Source organism: Bidens hawaiensis, unplaced genomic scaffold (assembly GCF_021521415.1).
Source record: "Bidens hawaiensis isolate Kalapana, Puna unplaced genomic scaffold, B.hawaiensis_p1.1 tig00028169_1, whole genome shotgun sequence".
Taxonomy (NCBI): Eukaryota; Viridiplantae; Streptophyta; class Magnoliopsida; order Asterales; family Asteraceae; genus Bidens; species Bidens hawaiensis.
In genome coordinates this window covers 44,715-51,308 of record NW_027494583.1, presented here as the reverse complement: position 1 = coordinate 51,308, position 6,594 = coordinate 44,715, and positions in this window count along the sequence as shown.

Below are 6,594 nucleotides of genomic sequence, written 5' to 3'. Positions count from 1 at the left end.
TCTAGAATGTAATATTATTAGTTAGCATATAAAATATAACTTAAACAACTTAAATGTAATAATAAGAGTAAATCTTCCTTAATCTTCCATGCAATTTATGTCATTTACAAATTTAATGTATTCTTTAAACTATTTATATAATTGGTCAATATTTTTATTATTGGGTTTCACTTGCAATCTCTCTGACGTAAGGGTTGATTGTTTATATCGTTATCATTAACATAATAGTAATAATGTAAGGCTCCGTTACCGGTGCCCCTACATTTGGTCGTTGGATTTACTCATAAACACAGTTCTAATCATCAGAGTTAAATAAAACATTCGCGGAATATTAAAAATTTTAATAAAACATTATATATTGATTAACTTGTCTTAAACAAACATCTTGTCTTTCAAATTTAAAACATTAATCATAAAACATTTTTAGTCTTTAGATGCCAGCCTCTTATTTTTCTGCCATATGCCCCGCTCAAGCTAGCTGCTTCAACCTATTCACCTGCGTGCATACTAAAAGTCAGCTACGCTGAGTGAGTTTTAGTTAATCATACAACATATCAAACATTCATAATTACATACTTTCATACATACTTCATACTTTCATTATAGTACTTACTTACATTCCTACTTTCTTTCTTTCATAATCATACATACATTTTAAAGAGCATTACGCCCTATAACCTTCGCATATATTATTAGGGTATGCAACCCTTTAACTTTCGCATATATTATTAGGGTATGCAACCCTTCATCCTTCGCATATATTATTAGGGTATGCAACCCTTTAACCTTCGCATGTAACTCTTTAACCTTCGCATATATTATTAGGGTATGCAACATTTTAACCTTACTTTACCTTTCATTATCATAATCATTATCATATTCATACATACCCTTCATACCCTGTTCATACATGCTTTCTTATTCACATGCTCATAACATACATACTACACTATTCCTTCCTTAACGATACGTGCAATATCCGAAGATCATTCACGTACTGTCAAGCATGCATCCATAATATAACGTAACTATAACATTCATCATTAAGACATACACTTACCATTTAAGGTAAGTGTACTAACATTCACATTGAGTATGCACACAACCCCGAAAACATAACAATGAAGTGGGGCTAGAAACTCACCTGGATCCTGTTTTTTTCTCTGTTAATTGTTAATCCCTTCTTTAATTGAGCTCTGCTAAATGTATAGGAGTTATGCGTATCAATACTTGTCCTATTGTATTTTAGCCAAAGATGGCTAAGTCTGGTCTAATCTAATGGTATTGTTTTAGATTACATTTAACTTAGAATATTTTATTCTTAACCCTAATATTTCTTTCTCTTTCTTTCCTTGGTAAACATAGGTCTGGTTGCTATTGGATTACATTTTACTTAGATTATTATCCTTAAGTCCTAAGGTAATTGAATACAAGGTATACAATTTCTTTATCATTCATCCCTCTCCTTATGTTCTTTTAATGCATGCATATACATATACATTATATATATATATATATATATATATATATATATATATTCATATATATACATATACATACATATATATGTATATATATACATATATAACACTCGGGTTACACCATGCATGCGGGTCTCCAAGTGTATTGCAGTGTGTGTATGTAAGCGAGCATATATGTATATGTATAATGTATTCGAGCCTCATTTGAATTCAGAAATCTCATTGTAAGCGAACTTGGCAATGTAATCGGGTCCTTAATGTGATCGATTACAATGTAATTGAACCATAGCATTGTAAGTGAGCTACATTGTAATCGAATATTTGTTCCATGTAATCGAACAACCCTTGTAAGCGATTATGTACTTGTAAGCAAGTTTAATTAGTGCATTCGGATTCAGGTTGTAATCGAACCTGACATGTGATAGAGTTATGTTTGTATGCGAACAGGGCATTGTAATCGAGTTTCATGTTGGTGATTGTTAAGGCCAAAGTAAACGAGTTCGTTGTAAACAATCATAAATGTAAACGAGTCCTCAGTGTATTCGACTTAGGAATGTAAGTGAATTTAGTATTGTATCTGATGTGTGGGTAGAAATATGTGTATTAAGTGTGTAAAGTAGTGTGTTTTGATTAGTTATATATTGTGAACACGATTACTTTGAGTGCGTTTGTGGTTACAGGTGTGCGGAGCTTAACGGAGCTTAAAGAAGCTAATTTGGAGCATTCATGATGGAGTGGAAATGAAAGTAATGATCTATGAGATGATAGAGAATTGAAATACGAAGACGTGGCCGCAAACGGGGAGGAAAACGGAGTTGAAACGAATATTCTATGAAGAAAACAAGATTTAGGCTGGCAGGACCGTAAGGCAGAGTGTGCAGACCGTAGCTTATGGTCTGATCGTAAGCTACGGTGGACAGCTACGCTATGGTCTAGTCTGACGGAAAATGGGGTTTTGGGTGATTTTCTTCTATTTTTAAAGCCCAAAAACCCTAAAGTCGATCCCATTCAATCATAATCAGTTTTGGGACATCTTGGAGGCCATCATACATCATCTTAACACCTCTCAATCACTAAATCATCCATGGTTTCATCCTTCCAATCCATATTCGAGTCAATCGTGATGCAGAGGCAAGACTAAACCACTTCTGACCACTTCAGGTGTAGGGTTTGCATATGAACTTATTATTTTTATGAACATTACATGTATTGGGATTTAGTTTTGATTAATCTTTTGGTTGATTGAATTTATATGTTTATTGGAATTGATTAAACAGTTGTGTTTTTGGGACTTTTGTTTATCATCAATTATTTGGTTTGTGTTCATCAACATTTAGGATTAAGTTCTTATCGTCATTGAACCGTTTACCATTAATCATTGATAGATGCTAAGTTTTATATTAATGAACTGGAAATTAAGCAGACCGTGTTCAGTTTTGTCAATTCTTTGGATTAAGTTCAGTGAATCATCATAACCAAACTATTGTGTCTAGTAATCATTTATCTATTCTAATATACGAATCATGTCTATGTGATTTCCCGATTTGTATAACTTATTGTCAGTCAGTTTATTGCATATCCCGAACCTGAAGTGTGGTCACTGTTTTCATATTATTTGTTTTACAAACTACTCTTAAACCACTTGACATCGTGTGTCCGCTTAATTAATTAATTATTAAGTATTGAACTTGATTAGTACTTTCCACTGATTCCCTGTGGGTTCGACACCTTACTTGCCCTTGCTAGTAAAGGTAGTTTATAAATGTTTTTGATTGACCTTTGACATCGATCAGTATCCTTGTAATCGATTTTTCATATTGTAAGCGAGTATAAGGTCGTTTTCGAGTCTTTCCTTTGTAATCGAGTTACATATGGCAGTCGAGTTCACAAGTAATTGAATCCATGTACTGACAGGTTGTATACTTGTAAGCGAACTCAAGCATTGTAATCGAGTCTCTAATGTGATCGATTACAATGTAATCGAACCAAGCATTGTAAGCGAGTTACATTGTGTTCGAACTCATTGTGTAACCGAGTCACGTCATGTAAGTGAATCCTTTTATTGCAATCGGCTGATAGCATTGTAAGCGTGCAGCTCAAAAGTAATCAGGTTGAACTTGTAATCGATTACAATGATTGTAATCGAGTGAGGCAATTGTAAGCGACCATATCGATGTAATCGAGTGACCTGTATGGCAACTCAATTGTAATCGAACGGGCTGGCCGTTATGGTCCGTTTATCACCGTTTTTATTATATTTCATGACTTTAGCACCTCATTATGGTCTGGTATTGACCCATAACCTTTCCTTAACCGTTTACGGCCAAAGCTCGACCCGTGTATATGTAAAATTTGAACCTTTTATCATAAAAACGATCAAACTAGATCTAGGGTTTCTTTAAACGAGCCGTTCATAGCCGTAGGTTCGTTAAGTTCATTTTAACATCAAGTTTGCTACTTTACGGTTCGTTTATACCCGATCCACTCTATTTTTAAGTTTCATGGCTAACTGTTCATAAAAACATAAACTTTAAGATAAAGAACATACCTTTACGTGTTCGTTTGGTCTCAGTTAGCTTGGTTATGAACCTTAAATCTTGTATTTAGCTTGTATATCAAAGATCTATCAAAAATCAACGTTCGTTTGATCTTGGATCTCTCTCTCTCTCTCTCGGCCTTATATGATGTATGTGTATGCGTGTGTTTTTGAGTGTGTAGAGCTTATGGAAAGATGTAAATGAGGATTTAGCGTTTTAGAGGGGTTTAAGGGAGTATTTATACTCTCCAAGGCCCATGAATCTAAAGCCAATCTCGCCCTTTATTCCATCTTTAACTATCCAAGTCCCATGGACCCAAATCTTAATTAAATATTAATGCACGTTTCGCAACATAACTTTTCTTTATTTAATATTATAAAATTAAGGATGTTACAAATAAAATAATGTCAGGAATAGGGATGAACTCGGTATCGATTTTCCCAAAATCTTGGTACTGGTACAAAAATGTTTGGTTTAACACCGATACCAAAGGCAAAATTCGAGAAATACCTATCGGTACCTAAAACTCTACCGATGGTGCCGAATTCGGTGTCGGTCCATACATGTTTGCTCATCCCTATTAGGAGACAAAAATGTAGGGGAAAATGAATATTGTGTTCGATTTAGCTATTATATAAATACAAGTTTAGGGTTTACATAATTAATAATTTTGGAATTAACACTTAGATACAACAAGCCAAAATAAACAAATTTAGAAACAAAGTTTGTCTAAAATTTAGAAATAAGGTCGATACAAAATATCACCGCAAAATATAGATTGCCCCAAAACTCGACTGTTTGTCTTGAATTCCTTCAATATCGGCATTGTCCGTTCATCTTCACTTCCTCCAAACTAGGGAAAAAAATAAACAAAAGAAATGTTAGAGCTCTTGGCATCCGGCACACCAGTTTCCCAATATGTAGTAATAGACTTTAGAGGTATGTCCAACATATATATTGAAATTTATAAAAACAAAAAATACAATAATATAACGGCACACTTGTTTCCCAATATGTAGTAATAGACTTTAGAGGTATGTCCAACATATATATTGAAATTTATAAAAACAAAAAAGACAATAATATAACTTGGACAGGCCCGAGTATAAGTCAACAAGTCAAATATGAATACCTGCCAATATTTGTAATTGACGGACTCACGGAATAAATCATCAATAGAGCATGATGATGCTTGTGGTTCCGTTTAATTAGTACCAGCCAAAAACTCCATTAAAGATGAAAGATCAATATGATTAAAAAAAATATAAACAATACTAACCTCGCTAGCAGTGTATAGCGTAAATAAAGAAATAAAATTTAACTAAAAATTGCAATGTAAACGGTGCCACATAACTTGACTGTTGTTCGTGAATTGTATCAAATATCCTTATCCACGTATTTATCTTTGCCTCCCTCAACCAGAGAAGAAAATTAAACAAAAATAATGTTAGAACTCATGGCAAAAAAGATCTTCTTTATTTTAATAAGGCCATGGGAAGAATTCAAAGCTCATTCCTAACAACCAATATTCAAGCAATATTATAGCGTACGTATTAGCAATATTAATCTTCGTTTACACTCTCCTTGAGACTGTAACATATTCCTAGAACCACTGCAGTAGCAAGAAAATAATATAAACAAACATGTGTGAAAAACAAAAAACAAGAAAAGGGTCCATGGTCCAGTACATGTAACTTGGAGAAGTTTAATTTGTATTAGCCGTCACCTACCTGTAACTTGGAGAAGTTGAATTTGTATTAGCCGTCACGTACTAACCATTAGAATATATTAAATTCAGCCCCTGAGTTGTATGCGTTGTTTACAAATCTGCACTATTGTTTACAAATCTGCGAGCGCGCACTGACCTGCAACTGACTTGCGCATGTTGTTTACTTTTTGGACGACTAATTTTGTTGCCAGCCTAACAATTTGCAGCAAAATCATTTATGGCTGCATATTGACAATTTGTGGCCCATGGTCAGTAATGGTATACCACATATACTAACTATAGTCTTTAGTTATTATATAATATATAGATAGAGATTTTTGTTCATGTTGTTCTTTGTACCTAGAATGCTATCAAAGATCATAGTTATACATTTTATAGACTTATTTCCAAATTAGATTTTGTAACCGACCTAAAATTAACCTATCGAAATGTTGATAATGATTAGGCACATATGAACATATACACTGTTAGCTAGTTTCATTTGCGCACCACATAAATCATATTATGTTAAAACATAAATGTGGCAGATCAATTAATCGCATTTATAAAACATAAATAAGAGTCAGTTACTTAATTTGGTGGTTGAAATGCATATCTTAAATCAACTCATTTAGTAAAGCTTCTACTAGTCCATTTTTTTATTTTTATGGTAATCCCTAGTTCTCAAGGGGGGCTTAATATTGAACGTTTTAATTCACATATGTATTAACTTAAAAGAAAGATCAACCTGACTAAGCCGACCCTATTAACCCGAAGCCTGACTGGCCGAAACCCGAACCTTAATAGGGTCGGGTTACAGGTAAGTTTTTTTCTTAGAAAACCCGAATAACCCGAAACCCGAACGGGT